The sequence below is a fragment of the Callorhinus ursinus genome, unplaced genomic scaffold (genome assembly GCF_003265705.2).
Source record: "Callorhinus ursinus isolate GAN/ISIS: 27379988/994484 unplaced genomic scaffold, GSC_fseal_2.0 scaffold4, whole genome shotgun sequence".
NCBI lineage: Eukaryota > Metazoa > Chordata > Mammalia > Carnivora > Otariidae > Callorhinus > Callorhinus ursinus.
The window spans coordinates 9,679,674-9,705,622 of record NW_027397066.1 but is presented as its reverse complement, the minus strand read 5'-3'; the positions used below and the strand labels follow the sequence as shown (position 1 = coordinate 9,705,622).

The 25,949-nt window shown below is 36.8% G+C and overlaps 1 protein-coding gene across 8 annotated transcripts in view; it reads left to right on the top strand.

The window, feature by feature from the left end:
- RAB28 (RAB28, member RAS oncogene family) overlaps positions 1-25,949 on the top strand; it is a 116,274-nt gene that overhangs the window by 33,911 nt on the left and 56,414 nt on the right. The gene's annotated exons all lie outside the window — the stretch shown is intronic.

Genomic DNA, 25,949 nt, shown 5'->3' with positions numbered 1-25,949 from the left:
TTTAAAAGATTAATTTTAAATTCAATCCATGTTTTATAAGCACATGGCATTTTAATTTGTCATTTTGTTATTTTCTATCTTTAAGCTGTTATGTTTTCCTACTATCTGATCCATCAGCTAGTTTCTCCCCTGACTAGCTAACATTCTCAGTTGGATAGATTGTAAACAGAAATTAACAGGGGTTGCATAGAAGCTGCCCTCTTCCTGATTTATAGCTTCTTAGTTAGTGGAGGGGTGGTGGTTATCAGTAACTTGTATTGGGGGTAGGAATTATCACGCTCTGGGATAGAGTGGATGGATGAATGATTTCTGCTCTTAAAGATATTAACCAGATCCTTTCCCAAATAAAGACTAATAACTCAGATTTTTAAACAATCTTCATGACAGATGAGGGCATAGAGGAGAGTGCATCAACACTAATTAACAATGTTGAGTGTATATTCTTCTTAACAGTGATTGATTGTTCTTGGAGTGCTATCTCTGCTCAGGAAGTGATGTTTTACACTGCAAGGTTCAAAGGTTACATTTTAATGTACTCTGTAGTTGTGTTCCCTGAAGGCAATGGAAATGTATTAGTAAAACAAGTAAATTTCAAGTTGGAAAATTTAACTGATGCCCTCAATAAAATTATCACAAAATTTTTAAAAGATTATTCTTTATTCTTAGTGTAAGAAGAGTGTAAGAAATGGTTATACATTCAGCTTGAAAAACTTCATGGGAATTTACACAAATGTGCTTGCTTATCCTGTGACTCTTTTTGAGTGTTCAAAATTCTTATTTTATCTGGAGAGTGGAAAATGTGAAGTACGTAACATTTACTTTGATTCCTGTTTTGAAGGATTCATATCAACTTCTATAAAAGTTATCATCTACAATATTATAACAAAGTGAATGAGTGAGTCATTATCAGTTTGCTTGAGAGAGTTTATTATTTATATAAAGCATGAACAGAAACTCTTTTGAGAATTTGAAAAGTTCATTCTGTTTATACTTTGTGAATTAAAACATTCTGCCTCCTTGCCCATTTATTTTAATACTTTGGTTCTGTTTTGTTCTGGGAATAGTAATCCCAAAGTATCAGATCCAAGTGTCTTTTCAGATGGACTTTATATTTTTGTTTCTATTGCTTCATTTTTTTTCTTTTTTCTCTCTGCAGCATGTAAATTTGTTAACTAAAGCTATGATTATTTATTTACTGGAAGATGCTGAGAGCATCTGATTCTGATACTGACAGCATCAGTAGTCTGTGTACTGAGAGAGTATTTTAACATATACTCTTAAAGCTGTTCTTTTGCATGACACTTCACACTCTTGATGTACTTTCAGAACATTTTTATAGTATTTCCAGTTCAGTTGGTGGTTCCAGTAGTTTTCTCAAATTAAATGCATAGGATTGCATTCAGACTGCTGTTAGGACTGATACTTATTGGGGAAGAAAATGTCAAATGAGTGCTTTTTCATAATACTTATCAAAATCACTTTTCACCAGACAGTTGCAGTGATGTTATTATGTCATTTCATAATTACATTTTTTTAGATAGCCTCCTTCAGATCATTTGACAGTATTAGAATGTCCTTAGCCTGAGAAGTATTAAGGTTTCTGTGGTTTGGTTTTGTTTGTTTGGGGGAATTGTATAAGCATTTCTGTCGTAACAATCTGTTTATGAAATTTCTGTTCATCTTCTTCTCATGATAGAGAAACTTTATTAAATGCTAAAGAAAGGTCAGCCACTTTTCCTTTATGTAAATCTCTGATTTTAAAAATTAGAAGAAATGATTAAATATTAATTTTAATTTACTAAGTTACAATTATAAAATGTGTAGCTTTATAAAATTTATAAATTTTTAAAAAATTTATAGCTATAAAAACAGATTTCTTTGTGAAAAAGCAATTTAAATTTTTCATTAATGTAATTTAAGCCTCTTTAATAATTTATTTTAATTTTATTTACAGTGATTGTGGAACAAATCCAGTACAGTTTAAAGGAAGACTTAGAGTGGGGATCAGAAAACTTTAGCTTTTGTCCTGGGGCTGTCATTTTATCTGGTTATGTCACCTTGGGCAATTTACTTAATCACTTAGGATCATCCTTGTGCATAAAATGAGGGATTATACTTGGTAATCATAAGCGCCTTCTATTACTAAAATATGATGACCCATATTTATTAATAAGTCTGCTTAATTGAACATATTTACTACCATATAATTTTAAAAGAGTTTAATTTTAACTTTATATGTCCTGTAGACCCTGTCTTCTTATCTTTGCAATGGTTTCTTAGGTTCATTTTATTCAGTTGTTAGATTATTAAGAATCTATTTTCTTTATACATGGATAGGTCCATATACCTAATCACAGTAATAATAATAACTAGCTAAGATTTATTGAATTCTTATTACTTGCTAGGCACACCTTGGAAATATTGTCAACTTTGGAGTGTTTGGGGGGCTCTAAAAATAGCATTTCTTTTTAATTTAAAATTTTTCTTGAGCTTAGAATTTACTTTTTATTTTCTATGACATTATTTCCTAAAATTTCACATGAATGTCTAGTTTTTGCAGTATAAATAAGGTAGTTCAGCAGGTATTTCCTTTTTTTTTTTTTTTCTATGTCTTCTCTCATTCATTCATTTCATTTAACAGTTAGTTATTGAGCCACATACCTCTAGGTGTTAGGGATACAGCAGTGAACAGACAAAAATTCTTGCCTTCATCTAGCCTGGTTCCAGTAGAGGAAGACAGTAAATAAATGAATAAGGAAATATATAATATGTTAAATGATGCTAAGTTTTGTATAGATAAAGCAGGGAAGGGAGAAAAAAGAAGACATGGAAGAAGGTGTTAAGATTTTAAATATGGTAGCAAGGAAAGTTTGAGAAGATGACATTTGAGCAAGGAGATAAAGGAAGAAAGAGAGAGTGCCACAGAGATATCTGGATGAAGAGTTATCCAAGTAGGAGGGAAGAGTAGGAAGAGTAGGACGAGTAGTGAGATAGTGTTTTGTTTTTTTCCCCCCTCTGGAACTCCAAGAAGGCGTGTGTGTGTGTGTGTGTGTGTGTGTGTGTGTGTGTGTGTGTTTGTAGCAGTGTGTGTAGCTATATGTAGGGAATAGTCAGTGAAAGAACAGTGTAGAACATGAAGTAAGATACAAAGAGAAAAGGGTCTAGGAAGAGGACAGATCAGGAAAGCCTTTGTAAGGGCTTCAACTTTTACTCTGTGTGAGGTGGAAAGCCACTAAGGGTTTTCAGCGGAGTGAAGTGACTTAACTTGAAAGGATCACTACAGTTCTTGTTGTGAGAACTTACTATAGTGGGTATGCATGGAAGCAAACTAAACAGATAAGAGGTTTTTGACATAATCCAGGTGAGAAATATTGGTGGTATGGAATAGGGTGACAGCAAGTAGAAGTAGTGAGAAGGAGTTGGCTTCTGGATACATTTTGAATGTAGGGGTGATAGATTTTCTCATAGATTGGTTGTGGAGTTAGAGGAGAGAAGAGGTTAAGATAATGCCAAGATTTTTGGCCTAGGCATCTGGAAGGCTAAAGTTCAATCTACTGACTTGAGAAAGAGTGCAGGAAGAACAATTTGGGGTGAGGATCACAAGTTTGCTTTTGGACATGGTAAGTTTGAGGTACTTACATTAATCATCTCTTTGGAGATATTTAATAGGTAGTTGGATATGTGAGTCTGAAGTTCAGGGGCAAGAGGAGGTCTAGAGATAAAAGTCTGGGAGTCAGCAACACATTGATGGTATTTAAATCCTGAGACTGGATGAACTTTACATAGGAGTAAGTATAAAAAGAGAAGAAGTCCAAAGATTGATCCTTGGGTTATAGCCATGTTTTAAAGTTTGGGGAAATAAAGATCAGCAAAGGAATTGGAATGTGGCCAGTGGAGATCAGGGAAAATTCTGAGACTGAAGTATACTGGAAGCCACATGTAAAGGTGTTTTAGGAAGGGGGTGATCAATAGATGAGGACCAAGAATGATTATTAGATTAAGTACGTAGAGGTGATGAGTGTTGACCTTGGCAAACAGGTTCATTGGAGTGGTGTGGGTGAAAGCTGAGTAGAGTGAGTTGAAGAGAGAAGGGAAGTCAATGAATTGTAGACAATGGATAGAAGCGATGTGTATACATAATGCCATTCTACAAGGGAGTTGGTAAATGGGGCAGCTGCTGGAGGGAATGTGGGTCAAAACTCGTGGTGTTTTTAAAGAATGGGAGATATTATAGCATGTTTTATGTTCATGGGAAGAGAAAGACATGGGGTATATGTGCAAATATCTAATGACATAAAATGCATGTCTTTGTATTGTTTCTGAGCTTGTTCTATTTTTATTTTATTTTATTTTATTTTTAAGATTTTATTTATTTATTTGAGAGAGAGAATGAGAGATAGAGAGCACAAGAGGGAAGAGGGTCAGCGGGATAAGCAGACCCCCCGCGGAGCAGGGAGCCCGATGCGGGACTCGATCTCGGGACTCCGGGATCGTGACCTGAGCCGAAGGCAGTCGCTTAACCAACTGAGCCACCCAGGCGCCCCTGAGCTTGTTCTATTTTTAGATATAAGTTTGAATGAGTCATCTCCATTCCTTAATCTTCAATCTATTGCATTGATTCTGACTTAGTGAAAAAGTAGAACATGAGCAGTCTGTGAAGACTTTCCCAAATCTTAAACTCTTTAGAGTGTTGAGAGAAACGAATAAGTAGAAGAGGACTCGGACAGATACTAGGTAGTTTCTGTTTGTTTGTTTGTTTTTCTCCCAGTTGTCAAAATGCTGCATTTTACCTTCTCTTTATTTTTATTTATTTTTATTTTTTAAAAAAATAATTACTAGCTATTTATTGCTTTTTAAACTGTGTGATTCTTCTAAAAAAGTCACCTTTTTTAGGGGAAAGCTCCCCCCCCACCTGCAGTTATCCAGGTGTTCTTCAGTTGACGCTCCAGGAAGGCCTACTGCCTTGTTCATGGCAGTCATTCTAGTATCTAGCTTAGTCTCTGCACACAGGAAGTGCTCAATAGATACTTGTTATGAATGACTAGAAAAGTATTAATTCTCTATCTCAGTGAAAAATGGAACTACAGACTTTCTGAGATGATAAAGTGAAAATAATACTTTTCTGGCTTCTGTACACCTCTGACCCCAGATTTTTCTTTTTTTTAAATTTTATTTTATTATGTTATGTTAATCACCATACATTACATCATTAGTTTTTGATGTAGTGTTCCGTGATTCATTGTTTGCGTATAACACCCAGTGCTCCATTCAATACGTGTCCTCTTTAATACCCATCACCAGGCTAACCCATCCCCCCAACCCCCTCCCCTCTAGAGTTCTCAGTTTGTTTCTCAGAGTCCATAGTCTCTCATGGTTTATCTGCCCCTCCGATTTCCCCCTCTTCATTTTTCCCTTCCTACTATCTTCTTTTTTTTTTTTTTAACATATAATGTATTATTTGTTTCAGAGCTACAGGTCTGTGATTCATCATTCTTACACAATTCACAGTGCTCACCATAGCACATACCCTCCCCAATGTCTATCACCCATCTACCCCATCCCTCCCATCCCCCACCACTCCAGCAACCCTCAGTTGGTTTCCTGAGATTAAGAATTCCTCATATCTTTGAGATCATATGATACATTTCTTTCTCTGATTGACTTATTTCGCTTAGCATAATACCCTCTAATTCCATCCACGTCATTGCAAATGGCAAGATTTCATTTTTATTTTTTTGATGGCTGCATAATATTCCATTGTATATATATATACAACACCTACTTTATCCATTCATCTGTCGATGGACATCTTGGCTCTTTCCATAGTCTGGCTATTGTGGACATTGCTGCTGTAAACATTGGGGTGCACGTACCCCTTTGGATCCCTACATTTGTATCTTTGTGATAAATACCCAGTAGTGCAATTCCTGTGTCATATGGTAGCTCTATTTTCAACTTTCTGAGGAACCTCCATACTGTTTTCCAGAGGGGTTGCAGCAGCTTGCATTCCCACCAACAGTGTAGGAGGGTTCCCCTTTCTCCACATCCCCGCCAACGTCTGTCGTTTCCTGACTTGTCAATTTTAGCCATTCTGACTGGTGTGAGGTGGTATCTCATTGAGGTTTTGATTTGGATTTCCCTGATGCCGAGCGACGTTGAGCACTTTTTCATGTGTCTGTTGGCCATTTGGATGTCTTCTTTGGAAAACTGTCTGTTCATGTCTTCTGCCCATTTCTTGATTGGATCATTTGTTCTTTGGGTGTTGAGTTTGATAAGTTCATTATAGATTTTGGATACTAGCCCTTTATCTGATATGTCATTTGCAAATATCTTTTCCCATTCTGTCGGTTGTCTTTTGGTTTTGTTGACTATTTCCTTTGCTGTGCAATAGCTTTTTATCTTGATGAAGTCCCAGTAGTTCATTTTTGCCCTTGCTTCCCTTGCCTTTGGTGATGTTTCTAGGAAGAAGTTGTTGTGGCTGAGGTCAAAGAGGTTGCTGCCTGTGTTCTCCTCTAGGATTTTGATGGACTCCTGTCTCACATTTAGGTCTTTCATCCATTTTGAGTCTATTTTTGTGTGTGGTGTAAGGAAATTGACCCCAGATTTTTCAGTCGGAAGAGGAGTTTAATATTTACAGACTCTGTGCTTATGAGTCACTACCACATCAGACCATGCAAGACACCTGCTATGTTACACACACAGTTCTTTTGAAAACAAAGTCCTAACTGTAATTAATCTCTTAATTTTCATACATAATTTTAGTTTAAAAAAGATGAGAAATTGTATTTTCCCTTATGGATATTTATGTTAGAGTGTGTTCTGGCACATAAATATCATCAATGCAGAGAGACAGTATAGAGAAGTGCTTAAGGGCACAGACCTCTAAGTAAGACCACTTAAGTTCAGATATGGGCTCATTTATTAATTGTTGGCTGTGATAAGGTACTTACCATCTCTGTAGCTCAATTTTCTCATCTGTAAAGTGGGAATAATAATAACATCTACTTTATAGGGAGGTTGTTGAAAGAGTTATATATATTTATATGAAGCCCCTAGAACCAGTGCCTGTATGTAACAGGTGCTATATGTATTAGCTCCTATTATTGTGTCTCTCACTGTTTCCTCAAATTCTGTCTTCTAGTTATGGATATTGGGAGGAGGTATTGCTAAGTATATATGTATATATATTTAAGGATTTAAAAATCAAAAACATTAAAAATTGTGTGCAGTGTCCTTGAAATACATAGATAATGATTAAAGTTTCAGTTATTATTAATGTTTGGAAGCTAGCCTTCATTTAACTTATATTTTAGAAATTATTTTTCTTAAAAATTATTTAAACTTGGTGGAGGTGATATGATTTTGATATCTAATCTCAATGGTGAAAGCTGGTGTACAGTTGCCGTGAATTTTTATCTCAAGTTTATTTTGCTATGTAGACATGTGTCTAATAAAAAAAAAGATGCTGCATAAACCATGGTTTGAGTTTCAATGTGCTTCTGTTTTTGGTTGAGGTATAAATGTTATTTCTGGCTGTGTCCTTCATACTTACCTCTTCTTACAACAAATGGAAAGGCCTTAATTGTACCTGAGGGAATAGTTAATCCACAGTGGACATATGGTGGACAAAAGCTGAGTCTAGTGAATGAAATAAAATTATAAATGGTAAACATGTAAATGCTTGCAAAGTCTGGCAGCTATGAAAGATATTGTTTGAGATTAGCAAATTTGTGTGCAGCATAATAATTTTCTCAGCATGTTTCTGTTGAATAGGTATACAGACATTCAGTTAAAAGATAGGTTCTTAACATATATAAAGCATATTTGTCTTTTTTATTGTTCATTAAGCTTTGTGATATGACTTTGATGTCAGCAATAGAGGTTGATGATCTCACATTTTTGGAAAGTTACTGCTCTTTTGATTGGGGGCAGTTAATTAGCATTAACCCAGAACAGCTCTTGGGCTTTATGGATTTGAGCATTATATGTGGTTGCACTGCTCCTGCAAAAGGTTAAGTATTAATGGAAAATGGTCACAGCCCTTTTACTTAAAGAAAACATGTTACTTGTAAGTTTTCTTTTGATTTTACTTTTACAGTTACATTGAATGTCTTCATTCATGTAGCCATCCATAAAGCAAATATTGTTGCACATGCAGTGGATAATAAGTCTTTTTAGGACTACTTGTGTGGTATGTCACAGATCATTAACTGCAAGTAACCACCTGACTTGAGGGAAGCCTGGAAGCATCATTATAGTGAAATAAGCTTTTATTTAGGTATCACTGCAGCACATTGATTTATTGAAATGTCACCAGTTGCTACTGTGAAAATATATTCTCATTATCATTCAGGGAATGGTAGAGATTAACTGCTGTAGACTGTAAAAGAGATATATTGCTAACAATGGAAAAATAGAAAAAATAAAAAAAATGTTATTGTGGTCTGTATTTTATCTAATAATTACTTTTAAAGAATTAATTAGGTAATTAATTAGGCTAAATTAGGTGATTCCTTAAGATGCTTTCAAATCTGTGTATGGTTCTATATATGTTCTGTGTTCTCCCTAATTTGAAATACCTTTAAATTAAGTAACATAGAAAGGTAGTAGCAAACTTCATTATAACTACTTAACGCAGTCAGTCCATAAAGTAGTAAATTCTTTCTGTGAGCACATGGCTGCTTCCTAGGCACATATATTATGAATCCTACTGTCAGGAAACTTCAAGTCTTGTTATGGAAGTAAGATTTACATAAAAAGTACAAAGGAAAGACAACATATAATTTAGTACTGTTGTATCAATGGGAGGGAAAAATTGTCACCTAAGGATTAAGAGGAATGTGGAACTTAAACTGAGTCTTTGCAAAACTAGTAGGGTTTGGATACATAAATGGAAGGACTGAATTTCAGGCAAAATGTAACTTTTTTTTTTTTTTTTTAAAGATTTTATTTATTTATTTGAGAGACAGAGAGAATGAGAGAGAAAGCACATGAGACAGGGGGAGGGTCAGAGGGAGAAGCAGACTCCCTGGTGAGCAGGGAGCCCGATGCGGGACTCGATCCCGGGACTCCAGGATCATGACCTGAGCCGAAGGCAGTCGCTTAACCAACTGAGCCACTCAGGCGCCCCCAAAATGTAACATTTCAAGATAGTGTATTTAGGGAGAATTTGACAGAAATATTGGATCCTTAGGTATTTGAGTCATTAAATAGAGTCTATGCCAAGTATTTACTATTTTTCAAAGCAATATAAGCTCTTGTGTCAATTTGATTTTATTTGGGCCTTATTACTTAAGTTATAGTAAAACTTAGATAATAGGACTTAGCCCGTTGGTCACACAGACACACACAAAGTGGTGCTTAGGTAAATAGCTTACTGTTCCTTGTGGCTAATGCTGAGTTGTTTAAATACAGTGATGAAATGATGGACCCTTTTATAGAGCATCAGTTATGTGCCAGGCATCATGCTAAGTGATCTCCCTTTATGACTGAGGAAACTGAATCTCAGATAGAATAGATTGATTGTTGTTAAATAGCTAGGAGCAGGTAGAGCCAAGATTTGAACCCAGTTGTTTTCCTCCAGAGTACCTCACTTCTCTCCATCTTGTTACAGCTAAGTTTTGAGCCAATTCAAGGATATCTATCCATATGGATTTTTTTTTTATTATGTTAGTCACTACACAGTATATCATTAGTTTTTGATGTAGTGTTCCATGATTCATTGTTTTCGCATAACACCCAGTGCTCCAAGCAGTACGTGCCCTCCTTAATACCCATCACCAGGCTAAACCATCCCCCCAGCCCCCTCCCCTCTGAAACCCTCAGTTTGTTTCCCGTAGTCCATAGTCTCTCATGGTTCGTCTCTCCCTCTGATTTCCCCCCCTACATTTTTCCCTTCCTTCTCCTAATGTCCTCCCTGCTATTCCTGATGTTCCACAAATAAGTGAAACCATAGGATAATTGACTTTCTCTGCTTGACTTATTTCACTTAGCATAATCTCCTCCAGTTCCATCCATGTCGATGCAAATGGTGGGTATTCTTTCTGATGGCTGAGTAGTATTCCGTTGTATATATGGACCACAACTTCTTTATCCATTCATCTGTTGAAGGGCATCTCGTCTTCTTCCAGAGTTTGGCTGTTGTGGACATTGCTGTTATGAACATGGCCCTTCTTTTCACTACATCTGTGTCTTTGGGGTAAATACCCCAGTAGTGCAATTGCTGGGTCATAGGGTAGCTCTATTTTTAACCTTTTGAGGAAACTCCACACTGTTTTCCAAAGTGGCTATACCAACTTGCATTCCCACCAACAGTGTAAGAGGGTTCCTCTTTCTCCACATCCTCTCTAACATTTGTTATTTCTTGCCTTGTCAATTTTTGCCATTCTAGCTGGGGTAAGGTGGTATCTCAGTGTGGTTTTGATTTGAATTTCCCTGATGGCGAATGATGTTGAATATTTTTTTCATGTGTCTGTTAGCCATTTGTATGTCATCTTTGGTGAAGTGTCTGTTCATGTCTTCTGACCATTTTTTGACTTGATTGTTTGTTTTTTGGGTGTTGAATTTGAGAAGTTCTTTATAGATCTTGGATACCAGCCCTTATCTGTAGTGTCATTTGCAAATGACATCTCACATTCCGTGGGCTGCCTCTTTGTTTTGTTGACTGTTTCCTTTTTTTTTAATCCAAGCTTTTTATCTTGATGAAGTCCCAAAAGTTCATTTTCACTTTTGTTTCCCTTGCCTTTGGAGATGTGTCTTGAAAGAAGTTGCTGTGGCTGATGTCAAAGAGGTTACTGCCTATGTCCTCCTGTAGGATTTTGATGGATTCCTATCTAACATTGAGGTCCTTTCATCCATTTAGAGTTTGTCTTTGTGTATGGTGTAAGAGAATGGTCGAGTTTCATTCTTCTGTATATAGCTGTCCAGTTTTCCCAGTACCATTTATTGAAGAGACTGTCTTTTTTCCACTGGATATTTTTTCCTGCTTTGTTGGAGATAAGTTGACCATCATAGAGTTGAGGGTCCATATCTGGGCTCTCTATTCTGTTCCATTGATCTATGTGTCTGTTTTTATGCCACTACCATGCTGTCTTGGTGATCACAGCTTTGTAATATAGCTTGAAATCGGACAACGTGATGCCCCCAGCTTTGTTTTTCTTTTTCAACATTTCCTTGGCAATTCAGAGTCTTATGGTTCCATACAAATTTTAGGATTGTTTGTTCCAGCACTTTGAAAAATGCCATTGGTATTTTGATTGGGGTGGCGTTGAAAGTGTAGATTGCTCTGGGCAGCATAGACATTTTCTTCCGATCCATGAACATGGAATGTTTTTCCATCTTTTTGTGTCTTCTTCAATTTCTTTCATAAGTATTCTGTAGTTCCTAGGGTATAGATCCTTTACCTCTTTGGTTAGGTTTATTCCAAGGTATCTTATGGTTTTTGGTGCTGTTGTAAATGGAATCAATTCTCTAATTTCTCTTTCTACAGTTACATTGTTAGCGTATAAGAAAACAACTGATTTCTTTGCATTGATTTTGTATCCTGCCACATTACTGAATTGCTGTATGAATTCTAGTAATTTGGGTGTGGAGTGTTTTGGGTTTTCCACATAAAGTATCATGTCATCTGCGAAGAGAGAGAGTTTGACTTCTTTGCCAACTTGAATGCCTTTTATTTCTTTTTGTTGTTGGATTGCTGAGGCTAGGACTTCTAGTACTATGTTGAACAATAGTGGCGAGAGTGGGCATCCTTGTCGTGTTTCTGATCTTAAGGGAAAGGCTCTCAGCTTTTCCCCATTGAGAATGATATTCGCTTGTTTTTATGAAATTGAGGAATGTTCTCTCTATCCCTACACTCTGAAGAGTTTTAATCAGGTAAGAATGCTGTGTTTTGTCAAATGCTTTTTCTGCATCAATTGAGAGGATCATGTGGTTCTTGTCTCTTATTAACGTGTTCTATCACATTGATTGATTTGCAAATGTTGAACCACCCTTGCATCCCAGGAATAAATCCCACCTGGTCCTGGTGGATGATTCTTTTAATGTACTGTTGGATCCTATCAGCTAGGATCTTGTTGAGAATTTTGGCATCCCTGTTCTTCAGGGATATTGGTTGGTAATTCTCCTTTTTGATGGGGTCTTTGCCTGGTTTTGGGATCAAGGTAATGCTGGCCTCATAGAATGAGTTTGGAAGTTTTCCTTCCATTTTTTGGAACAGTTTCAGGAGAATAGGTATTTCTTCTTTGAATGTTTGGTAGAATTCCCCAGGAATCCATCAGGCCCTGGACTCTTGTTTCTTGGGAGGTTTTTGTTGGCTCTTTTGCAATTAAAAAAAACCCCCAACTAAACAAATATATGTATACATATACCAGAACACAAAAAGCTAGTAGGAAGTTAACTTTTGCTTTAGGATGCAGAATTTACTATTTCTGAAGTCCTGCTGCAACCGAAATAGTTCAGCTTCTTGGAAAGGATGTCCAGAGCCCTTTTACACATTTATGTCTCCAAAGAACTCATTTTAGAATTTCCTAAAATATGAGTTCCACTTCTTTATTTTGGTGTTTGTTTCCATGCTAAGGAGATCTAAATAACTGAAAAATATTAGAGCCTGTTTGTGTTTGCCAGGGCTCCCATAACGAAGTACCTCAGACTGGGTGGTTTAAACAACAGCAATTTATTTCCTCCTAGTTCTGGAGGCTAGGAGTCCAGGATCAAGGTTTTCTTTTGAAAGTCCTTTCCTTGGCTTGTAGTTGGCAGTCATCTCCCTTTGTCTTCACATGTTCTTTCTTCTCTGCATGTCTGGGTCTTAATCTCCTATAAGGACACCAGTCATTTTGGATTAGAGTCCACCCACATGACCTTGACTTTACCTTATTACTTCTTTAAAGGCCCTATCTCCCCAGTCACATTCTGAGGAATAAGAGGGTTAGAACTTCAACATATGAATTTGGGGGGATGAGAGTAACTCAGTTAAGCCAAAAATACAACCATTATGTTTAATATGTTAGAAATAAATCTCAAAGAATCATAGAAGTGCAATAAAGGCAGTCATGGCACACTTGATGTGAATGGTTGTGCTCTGTGTTACAAATGATGTAGTAATAATAAAGTAGATATATATGTAATGTGTGATATATATGTAGTATAACATATATGTATACATAAAATATTACCTTATATTCTGTTATGCTTGCTAAAGAGAGAAATGGATGGAGGTACAGTTAGTGCTTTAGTAATTGTACATAGATAATTGTGTTTGATGGCATTGTTCATTATGTTCTGTATTGGAGAAAAATTTGAGGATTAAGAGAGGATCTGGGAATTTTGTTTGCATGATTTAAAGTTTCATTGTCCATGTATTCATTCAGATTGGTAAAATAGGAATCAAATACCTTTTATCACCCCAAGAGACGATTGACCATTTTATACTTTTACAATTTTAGGATGCTGTAGTTATGGGATTTTTTTTAAAAAAGATTTTATTTATTTGATAGAGCACAAGCAGGGGGAGCAGCGGCAGAGTGAGAGGGAGAAGCAGGCTCCCCGCTGAGCAGGGAGCCCAATGCGGGGCTTGATCCCAGGACCCTGAGATCAAGATCTGAGCCAAACGCAATGCTTAACTGACTGAGCCACCCAGGTGCCCTTAGGCGATCTTTTTCTTGTATTGAGATATAATTCATATACCGTAAGAGTCACCATTTTAAAGTATATTGTTTTTGGTATATTCACTAGGTTATACAACCATCGCCACTTCTAATTCCAGAACATTTTTATTACTCCAAAAAGAAACTCTTTGCCCATCAGCGGTCACTGCCATTTTCCCTTTCCTAGCCCCTAATCTACTTTCTGTCTCTATGGGTTTGCTTATTCTGGGCATTTCTTGTAAATGGAATCATGAAATATGTGGCCTTTTGTGTCTAGGTTTTTCATTTATAATGATGTTTTAAAGGTACTCTGTGTTAAAATATGTATCATTACTTCATTTCTTTTTATGGTTGAATAATATTCCATTGTATGGATATATCTTATCACACTTTGTTTATTCATCAGGTGATGGACCCTGGGTTGTTTCTAATTTTTGGCTATTATGAATAATGCTGTTATGAATGTTTGTGCATAAATTTTTGTGTAGACAGAAGTTTTCATTTCTCTTGGGAAGATATCTAGGAATGGAATTACTGGGTCATATTTGAGGAACTGCCAACCTGCTTTCCTGCTTTCTACAGCAGCTGCCCCATTTTACAGTTCGGTCAGCATTGTATGAGGGCTGTAATTTTTCTATATCCTTACTAGCACTTGTTATTATACTCTTTTTTTTTAATAGCCATCCTAATGTGTGTGAACTGATATTTCATTGTGGTTTTGATTTGCATTTCCTTAATGATTAATGATGTTAGGTATCTTTTCATGTACTTAATGTGTATTTGCATATCTTCTTTGGAGAAATGTATATTCAAATCATTTGCCCATTTTTTAAATTGGGTTGTGTTTTTATTGTTGAGTTATTAGTGTTCTTTATAGGATATAATACCCTTATCAGATATATGATTTGTAACTCTTTGATTCTGCAGTTTACCTTTTCATTCTCTTGGTAATGCCATTTGATACCAGAAGTTTTAAACTTTGATGAAATCTATTTTATCTATTTTTTTCTTTGGTAGTTTAGACTTTAGGTGTTATATCTAAGAAACTCTTGTCCTATCCAGGGTCATGAAGACTTATACCTATATTTTCACTTATGAGTTTTATGGTTTAAGCTCTTTAGTTTAGGTCTTTAATCCATTTTGAATAAGTTTTCTCAATTATGTGAATAGGAGTCCAGATTCATCTTTTTTGCATGTGTGTATGTCCCAGCACAATTTGTGGGAAGTATTCTTTTCCCACTGAATGGTCTTGGCACTTGTCACAGTCAGTTGACCATAGATGGGTTTATTTCTGGACTCTTGCTTGTATTTCCTTGACTTTTATGTCTATCCTTATGCCAGTACCACATTGAGTTATTACTATAGCTTTGTAGTATGAAATTAGAAAGCGTGATTCCTCCTACTTTCTTCTTCTTTTTCAAGAGTGTTTTGACTATTCTGAGTTCATTGCCTATCCATATGAATTTTAGGATCTACTTGTCATTTGCTGCAAAGAAGTCAGCTGGAAATTTGGTACATACTGTATTGAATCTGTAGATCAATTTGGGGAGTAATGCCATCTTAACCATGTTAAGTCTTCCAATCCGTGAACATGGGAAGTTTTTCCATTTATATAGTTTTTCTTTAATTTCTCTCAACAATGTTTTATAGTTTTTGGAGAATAAAACTTACACTTCTTTTGTTAAATTTATTCCTAAATATTTTATTCTTTTTAATGCTATTGTACTATTATAAATGGAAATGTTTTTCTTAATTTCATTTTGGGTTGTTTATTGCCATTGTATAGAAGTGTAAATGATTTTTGTATATTGATCTTATATTCTACAACCTGCTGAACTAATTTATTAGTTCTAATAGTCTTCCATGTGTTATTCTTTAAGATTTTCAACATATAAAATCATGTCATCTCTTAGTAGAGATAATCTTCTTCCTTTCCAGTGTGGATGCCTTTTAATTAATTAATTTTCTTGCCTAACTGCTCCAGCTAGAATGTCCATTGAACAGACATGATGAGAGCAGGTATCCCTGTCATGTTGTTATCATGGAAGAGTGTTGGATTTTGTGAAATGCTTTTTCTGTATCTGTGGAGACAATCATTTTTTTCTCTATTCCAATTTGATTATGAATAGTCTCAATTGACCTGTCTTCAAGTTCACTGTTTTTTCTGCCTGCTTGAATCTGCTATTGAACTTCTCTAGTTAATTTTTTATTAGTGCTTTTTAATTAACCCATGATTTTTATTATTTCTGGACCTGTTTCTCTGTTTTTTTCCCCCTAACATTGCTCAGATTTTATTGTTTCTTTATATATGTAATATTTCCCTTATTGGGCTTTGGACTTTTTTTGTTTTTGTTTTGGGCTTTGGACATTTTTTTAAAAAGATTTTATTTGTTTATTTGAGAGAGAGAGAGTGCACAAGCATGAACAGGGGGTTGGGGTGCAGGCAGAGGGAGAAGCAGACTCCCCGTTGAGCAGGGAGCCTGACATGGAGCCTGACCCCAGGAACCTGGGATCATGACCTGAGCCGAAAGCAGACATTTAGCTGACTGAGCCATTCAGGTGCCCCTGGGCTTTGGACATTCTTGAGTGCTGTATTTTGTTACCTTTTGTACTTTGGTAGACAAATTATTTGTAGCTTGATAGTCTTTGAGCTTTGTTAGAGGGCTTATGCTCTAAGGGCTAGTTTAGTTCCATTCCTAAGGCGTTACACTTCTATGTTCTCCACTGAATGACCTCGTAATTCCATGAGTTCTTTCCTCTGTAGTTGGTTGGAAGTTGAATTATCTCCCAGAAATTTTTCTGGGAGTTTTTGTAGTTGTTCTTTGCCCAGCCTCCTGGAGTTTTGCATTGCATATGTGTAGCTTAGTATTCAAGAACAGGCTCAAAGAGACTCTTATAAAGATTTCTGGACCTTTTTCTCTTTGTAGAGTTGTCCTTTCTAGTACTCTGCTTTACAGAGTCTCAAGTGCTTCCATTTATTTGAACTGTGTTCTCAGTTTTCCCTAGTCACTGAGCCAGTGCTGCTTGCCTTTAGTTCTTCTTTGCCTTTGTGTGGTCCAGAAAGTACCCCCAGGTAGAAAGTCAGAGTGACTATGAAGCTCACCTTATTTGTATCTTATCTCTCAGGGATCATCCAGCCTGATGTTCAATGTCTGCTTTATATATTTCATCCAATTTTCTGGTGATTTATGGCAGGAGGAAAATCCTGTCCCAGGTTATTCTGTCATAACTGGAAATACTTTAAGAAGGGTTTTAAGTCTTCAAATATTTTATATCTTCAGAATGTTTTATATTTTCAAATTCGCAAATCGAATAAAACAGATTATATTTACCAACGTTTTATGTTGGGTGTTTTTATGAAGAGAGTTTCAAAACTAGAAATAATTAGAGAAACTAAGATAGATCAATTTATTTCAGCATATCAGATCTATAGCAGATTCCACTCATTTGGACCGGTCATGAGGCTGGGCCATTTTCTTACACATGCTCGTCTTGATTTCATGGAAAGCAAGGAGAAAGGACCGTGTTGATGGTTTACAGACATACAGACTGAATTTTTTTTTTTTAAGGAAGCGGCTTTGAAAATCCAAACTTCAGAAGTACATGTTGTTACCCATAGGGTGAAAATATTGTCATTAGTCATAATCTTGAGAGTAAAGATTACTAAGACGAATAGTAATAAATAAGCCTTTTAAAGGTCAGCCAAATATTTTGACTAACACTGTTGAATAACACGAGTATCATCTCCTCAGTGCAGTATGGTAACATGTTTTTATCTAGCAAACATCTATTAAGGGCCCGTTTTGCCTAGGAGTCCTACTAAATACTGGGAATACAACCAGAGTAAGATATGGTCCCTACCCTTAAAGGTCTGATAGTTTTCAAGATATGGCCATAAAATTATGAGGATGTTGGATTTATGAGGTTAGATGTATGGACAGGCAGGGGAAGGTGGATATTAAATGGGGATCTAGGTAAAGGATCAGTGCCATGTGAAGACTGTGGAATAAGAAAGTCGTAGATATTGAGGAAGTATCATTTGGTGTTTCATGAGTTCATTAGTTTTTTTCCTCATGGCCCTCATTCTGTTGACATCTCATGCCAGGTTCCCTCCCTCAGAGATTCTTCTCCAAGGTTGCTTCCTGAATAGTGCAGAATTCCTGTCAGATTGGGTGAGACCAGACGGTAACCTGAGGCTAAGAAGATGATGAATTCTGCTTTCCTCTCTCTTCCTGAATAAGGCTTTTTGCACTGAATCTTTATGGAGTCTTAACAGGAATTTTTTCAAAAGACGGGGATGTCAGAGAGAGGGTGTCTAGGTTGAAGCAGCAATAGGGAAATTTTTGTCCTCTTCAGTTTAAACATTATCTCAAGTTTTAAGCTCTAGAGAAAATAGATTTGATACTAATATGATAGTCATTAAACTTAAGCTAAAGTTATCAGTGTGAAATTTGAAATCAAATCTCACTTTTAACCTAAGCTTTAATTTCTTTTTCTTTTATATTTCACTACTAGAATACAAGTAGGTGTTAAGTGGGAGTAGAAGGGGAAAGTAGTACCTCAAAGTGAGATCCTATGAGGATAGTCACTTATTTGTATTGTTTAGAATTGATTCAGCTCCAGAGTGTGACTATCATACTGTCACATTTTTCTTGCCACAGAACTCTGTATACATGTGGTAAATTAAAAAAATCAAAACCCAAAAAACTGCCAGGATCTATTGAAGCCAAGAACTTTGCTAGAGGTTAGAAGCTTCTATTGATCCTCGTATAATGCCACATTCATCGAGATCTTGAAAAAATGTATGTGGATCAAATTTGGCTTTCTCTAAGAATTCCTCCTGCTCAACTCAATGTGTGTGTGTACACACACACACACACACACACACACACACACACACACACAGCTTTAATATAGGACCTTGAGTGCTTTTCATGATGCTAGAGATTGAATTTGCTAATGTTTACTTCTGAAATGGAAAGATCTGTGTTATATTACTAAGAAGTATTTCAGGAAAACAGCATTTGTTGGCATAGTTTTACATGGGATTCAGTCTTTAATTTTAGTAATATCCAAGCAAGTTTATTTAATTCCAGAATCAATTGACTGCTTGCTGATATTCTTTTTTTAAAAAAATATATTACTATTAAGACAGATTTTTTGGGGGCGCCTTGGTGGCTCAGTTGGTTAAGCGTCTTTGGCTCAGGTTATAATCCCAGGGTTCTGGAGATCGAATGCCGCATCAGGCTCCCTGCTCAGTGTGGAGCCTGCTTCTCCCTTTCCCTCTGCCTGCTGCTCCCCCTGCTTGTGTTCTCTCTCTCTCTCTCTCTTTCTGTCAAATAAATAAATAAAATCACTAAAAAAGATGACTTATTTTTTTAGAGAGTTTAAGGTTCACAGCAAAATTGAAGGGAAGGTACAGAGATTTCCCATATACCCCCTGATCCCACAAATGTGTTGCTTCTCCCATTATTAACACCCTACCAGAGTGATACATTTGTTAACAATTGATTAACCTGCACTGACATATTATATATCACTCAAAGTTCATAGTTCCCTGATTCATTCTTGGTATTATACATTCTCTGGGTTTGGACAAATATGTAATGACATTTGTCAATCATTGGATATTATACAGAATATTTTCACTGCCCTAAAAATCTTCCGTGCTTCACCTTTTCCTCTATTCCCCTACCTTCCCTGCCCAACTCCTGGTAATCACTGATGTTTTTACTGTCTCCATAGTTTTTTCTTTTCAAGAATGTCATGTAGTTTGAGTCATACAGTATGTGGCCTTTTCAGATAGGCTTCTTTAACTTAGTAATATGCACTAAATCTCCTCCATGTCTTTTCATGCCTTGATAGCTCATTTCTTTTTAATGCAGTCTTATTTCCATTCATCTACTGAAAGGACATCTTGGTTGTTTTTAAGTTTTAGCAATTATAAATAAAGCAGCGAGAAACTTTGGTGTGCCTTTTTTTTGTGGACCTATGTTTTCAGTTCATTTAGGTAAATACGAAGGAACACGACTGCTGGAGCATATGGTAAGAATGTGTTTAGTTTGAAGAAACTGTCAAACTGTCTTCTAAAGGGGGCTCTACTGTTTTGCATTCTCAGCAGCAATGACTGAGAGCTCCTGTTGCTCCACATCCTTGCCAGAATTTGGTGTCAGAGTTCTGGATTTTGGCCATTCTAGTAGGTTGCAGTGGTATGTCATTGTTTCAATATGCGTTTTCCTACTGATATATGATGTGGAACATCTTTTCATATGCCGTTTGCCATCTGTATATCTTCTTTGGTGAGGTGTCTGTTAAGGTCTTTGGTCCATTTTTCAATTTGTTTGTTTTCTTATTACTGAATTTTAAGAGTTTTTTTTTGGTATATTTTGGATAACATTGTTTTATCAGATGTATCTTATGCAAGTATTTTCTGCTAGTGTGGGACCTGTCTACTCATTCTTTTGACATTGTGTTTTTAATTTTAATGAAGTCCAGGCTCATCATTTTTTTTTCATGAATTGTGCCTTTGGTATTATATCTAGAAAAGTATCACCATACCCAAGATCATCTACGTTTTCTCCTTGTTATCTTCTAGGAGTTTTATAGTTTTGTGCTTTACATTCAGGTCTGTGATCTATTTTGAGTTAATTCTTGTGAAAGATATAAAGTCTGTATCTAGATCCATTTATTTTTGCATATGGATGTCCAGTTCTAGCACCATTTATTGAAAGGACTGTCTTTGCTCTGTTGTACTCTCTTTGCTTTTTTTTTTTTTAAAGGTATGTGAACTTTAAAGATTTTTTATTTATTTATTTGAGAGAGAGAATGAGATAGAGAGAGAGAGAGCATGAGAGGGGGGGAGGGTCAGAGGGAGAAGCAGACTCCCCGCTGAGCAGGGAGCCCGACATGGGACTTGATTCCGGGACTCCAGGATCATGACCTGACCCGAAGGCAGTCGCCTAACCAACCATGCGCCCCTGTCTTTGCTTTTTTATTAAAGATCAGTTGACTCTATTTATACGGGCCTGTTTCTAGACTTTCTCTTCTGTTCCATTTATCAGTTTATCTATTTTTTTTTTGTCATACCAGAGTATCTTGATTACTTGAGCTTTATAGTAAGGCTAGAATTTGAGTAGTGCCAGTCCTCTAACTTTGTTCTTCTCCTTCATGATTGTTTTGGCTAATCTAGGTCTTTTGCCTTGCTATATAAACTTTAGAATCAGTTTTGTCAATATACACAAAATAACTTGCTGGGATTTTGATTGGGATTGCATTGAATCTCTAGATCAAGTTGGATAGAACTGACATCTTGACAATATTAAGTCTTCCTGTCCATAAACATGGAATATCTCTCCATTTATTTAGCTCTTATTTGATTTTGTTCATGAGAGTTTTGTAGTTTTCCTCTACATATACATTTTCTCTAAAAGTTATAGATCTTGCGCATATTTTATTAGATTTATACCTAAGGACTTAATTTGGTGGGTGGTTACTAATGTAAATGTTATTATGGTTTTTAAAAAAATTTTTTTAAATATTTTTAAAATTTATCTGAGAGACAGAGAAAGAGAGAGAGAGAGAGAGAACAAATAAGGGGAGGGTCAGAGGGAGCAGGAGAAGTGCACTCCCTGCTGAGCAGGGAGCCTGACACGGGGCTTAATCCCAGGACCCTGAGATCAAGACCTGAGCCAAAGGCAGACGCTTAACCGACTGAGCCACCCAGGTGCCCCAATGGTATTATGTTTTTAATTTCAAATTTCAATTATTCATCACTGGAATATACGAAAGCAGTTGACTTTTTTATATTAACCTTGTATCCTGCAACCTTGCTGATGTTCTAAATTGATGTAATTTCAAAGAATGCCTTAAAGTACTACATCTCAGTGTACCTCTAGAACATTTCAAAGGAGTGTTAGTTATCTAGTTTTGTTATTGAGTATGATATTCTGGATGCTAGTTGAAGAAAATATTCCAAGGAGGGAGGAATCAACATGTCAAGTGCTGCTGTTAGGTAAGTAAGAATCTCAATAATTGACTATTAGAATTAGCAGCAATTCATTATTTATCTTTATAAGATCAATTTTGGTGAAGTGGTGGGGACAAAAGCCAGATTGGAATCAATATTATTCTTCTGAGGAGTTTCTTTTCTTTGTTTGTTTCTTTCTTTCTCTCTTTCTCTCTTTCTTTCTTTCTTTCTTTCTTTCTTTCTTTCTTTCTTTCGAGAGGAGAGAGAGCGTGCATGCACGAATGTGAGTGGGGGGGTGGGGGCAGAGGGAGAGGGAGAGAATCCAAAGCAGGCTTCACACCCAGTGCAGAGCCTGACGTGGGGCTTGATCTCATGACCCTGAGATCATGACCTGAGCCGAAATAAAGAGTTGGGACGCTTAACTGACTGAGCCACCCGCGTGCCCCCTGAGGAGTGTTCTATAAAGAAAGCAGAGAAAAGGAAGTGTGGGGGGGTGGTCAAGAATTAAAAAAAATTTTTTTTTTTCAGATGGGAGAAACATGTTTGTACGCTGGTAGAAAGAGTAAAGTGAAATTGATGATGTAGAGGAGAGATGTTAGACTTGCTTGAGTGATGTCATTTAAGTGGTTGAGAGGGGGATAGGATTTAGTGTACAAATAAATGGTTTGACTTTAGGTAGAAGCATGGACCATTTATTGATTCATAGTAACAGGAGTATAGGCAATTTCTTATACCATGTTATTTTATTTTATATTATTTTATTTACTTATTTATTGGAGAGGGAGAGAGAGGTGGGGGAGGGGCAGAGGGAGAGAGAATCTTTTTCTTCCTTTTTTTTTTTTAAGATTTATCTATTTATTAGAGAGAGAGAGAGCATGAGTGGGAGGGACAGAGGGAGAGGGAGAGAGAATCTCAGGCAGACTCTGTGCTGAGCATAGAGACCCATGTAGGGCTCAGTCTCATGACCCTGAGATCATGACCTGAGCAGATATCAAGAGACAGATGCTTAATCGACTGAGCCACCCAGGCGCACCTCTTATACCATATTTGATTTGTAGATTTGGTGACACATGTGGTAAATAGTCTCTTGACTGTTTCCAGTTTCTCAGGGAACTAGGAAGAATAGTCTTTGTTGTGGGTTGAATTGTTTTCCCCCCAAAAGATATATTGAAATCCTGACCTCTAGTACCTGTAAGTGTGACCTTACATAGATGGGTCTTTGCAGATATAATCAAGTTAAGATGAGTCATACTTGAGTAGGGTTAACTTTTAAATCCAATGACATATCTTTTAAGGAAGAGAAATTTGGATAGACACACAGGCAATTTAAGGAAGAAATTCATGTGAAGATGGAGGCAGTTTGCGGTGATGCAGCTACAAGCCAAGAAATGCCAAGGTTTGCTGGAAACCTCAAGAAGCTAGGAAGAGGCAAAGCACAGTTCTTCACTATAGCCTTCACAGGGAGCACAGCCCTGCCAGTACTTTGATTTCTGACCTCTAGCCTCCAGAACTGTGAGAGAATAAATTTCTGTTTTAAGCCACCTAGTTTGTGATACTTCTTAATGGCAGCCCTGGGAAACTACCAGTCTTCAACCGAGAGTGGGAATGGAGGAAGGCTTGATGTTTTAATTTCTTACGGATGTCTCTTTTCTTTCTTTGACCTATGACTTCATAGGATGTCAGATTGCCTTGACACTTTCATTGGCTGTTGGGTAGAATGTTTCTATCCAGTTTTAATGGACAGAGGTGTCTCTTCAGGATTCTTGATTTATGAGAGTCTTGGTAGTAGTTTTCTCTCTGTTTGCAGCTGTAAGCACGTGATTTTTCTTCTGGGTAGGTTTTAGAAAAGCTGACTGCAGCACTTAAATCAGATAGAATCTCCCTTCACCTCCCAGTGAGCCAATGTAGAATCAGTTAAAATACTGATTTTTTTTTTTTTAGCATTCTATTATAAATATTTTCAAGCACACAGAAAAGTTGAAAGAATTTTATAGTAAACACTTGTATACTCATTGTCTAGAGCAGGGGTCAGCATACGTTTTTTTTTGAAAAGATCCAGATAGTAGATATTTTAGGCTTTGCAAGCCATATGGTAACTGTTAGAACTGTTCACCTGTCCCATTGTAGTGTGATACCAGCCATGAACAGTATGTAAATGAATGAATGTGGCTGTGTTCCAGTCAAACTTTATAGACACTGAAATTTGTGTTTCGTATTTCACATTCATGTCATGGGTGTCATGTCATGGGCATTTATTTTCAACCTTTAAGAATTGTAAAACCCGATATTAGCTCATGGGCCATAACAAAAAGAGGTAGCAGGCTGGTTGTGGCCCACAGGTTATGGTTTGCTGACCCCTGATCTAGAATTCTAGAATTTACAATGAATATTTTGCTATGTTTGCTTTATCACAGATTTGTCCATGTATCCATCCCTCTATCAGTCTAGCAGTTCATCTACTTTTTGATGCATTTCAAAATAAGTTGTAGACAATGCTTTTTACACCTAAACATTTCATTGTATATATCATTACTGAGAATTCAATTTTTTTGGTGGTGATATTTACTGACAGTGAAATGAAAAGATCTCAAGAGTACTATTTGTTGATTTTGACAGTTCACACACCTGTATAACCTAAATCTGTATAAAATACAGAATATCACCATCCTAGATGAGCCCAGCCTTCCTCACTGCCCTCCATATCCCGCTGCAGCGATTGTCTCTACCATGATGCTGAATTGAAAGAATTAGCAGGAGTAGCCCCAGCTGCCCAACAGGAAGAGATTGGAGATGAGGAGGACAGGGTGCTTGCTTTTTTTTTTTCTTTTTTGTATTGTTCTTCATTTTCTTTATTGACTATTTTTTTGAGAGCCAACAGCTCGTGGCCTCACATTCATGTTTTTGATTCCTAATGATCTATGGATATTTGCTTGTTCCTATTAAAATATGAAGATAGAATTGAATAGTATTAGTAGCTGATCTGGGTTTTTAAATTTATGATGATAGTCAATATTGGATTTTCTCAGCAGTTGTTACCTTGAATGTGAGGATGGACTTTAGGGCGTGCAGTATATTTCACCCTGACCATAGAGTATTTGTGGCATATGGACAAGTCAGGCTTCTAATATGGGGACATAGGCAGGTGATAACTGAGTCCCCTGCCCATTGTAGAGGTTAAGAAGGCATTTCCTTAGACTGACTTACCACTGATGTACCAGTCTGTACGGCTGTCCTTCTTCACTCTTTATACCTTTGTAATAGCTGGAGGTTATGTGGAGATACTGACCTGCTTTCTCTCTCTGGCGGCATTGTGCTAGGTCATCTTGGCTAACCTGAAAATGTTTCCCCAGATTTTGGTTAGTAGTAGTCACAAGAGACAATTTTGCACAGGAAGTGGCTGGCATGCTTTTTGTCTCTGAGGGTCTGTGCTGAGTACCAGGCACTGTGTCAGCTCTCTTGTAGTGTCACTGATTTGTCAGCTCACCTTGTAGGTGTGGGATTGCACGTGGATCAGCAGTTCCTTCAGCTCCTGCCAGATTTCCCCCTTCAGCATCTCTGAGTACTTGCCCTGCATGTACAGCCCTCTAGGGAAGGGTGCAGGCTTCTCCCATAACTCACCCTTGGCGTCAAGGTTGAAGTTGGTGAAGGACAGATGTGAGTTCCTGTTTGTCATTGCCACTTTCTGTTGTCCTTGCAGGTTCCAGTTTGTTCTTGTAGATTTCAGTTGTCTTTATCCATTCTAGCTCATCCTTGCAGGTTCCAGTTTGTCTTTGCTCCTGTTTTTATTCAGTTCCCTTCCTGACTGCTGGTCTGGCTGACCTGTAGTGACTTCAGGCTCAAGATTAGATGCAGAGGCAATAGCCTACACCTGCTGCTCTTGAAAGCTTCCACAGTTATGCAAGGTCTAACCCTATAATAAATTCTGCTTTATCACCCATACTGGTTCTGCTCCTTGGATGCAACTCTAGTTGATACTCTTTACTCTTCTAGGATTCATACAAGAAACCTTTTATATTAGGTCCCATATTTAGAGTTATTTCTATCAGCTCATTTTATCTTTCAGAAATTTTTCCCCCCTTCTACTTTTGGCACCTTTATTTTTTTAAAATACTGCTTGTATTCTCATTTTTAATATTTCATCTGGTATATCAATGGTACTTTGAACCCTAAAAAATAGTTTGGATTAAAAAATCCTTATTGTGCTTAAGTACTGGTTTTAAAAACATTTAACAGACATAACAATCTTGTAAAGACAATTGAAGTCTTTTTACCGTAAAGACTCATTTAACAAAACACTGAGCTGGAGGGGGTACGAAAAACCCAAAGAAGTTTTTACATTA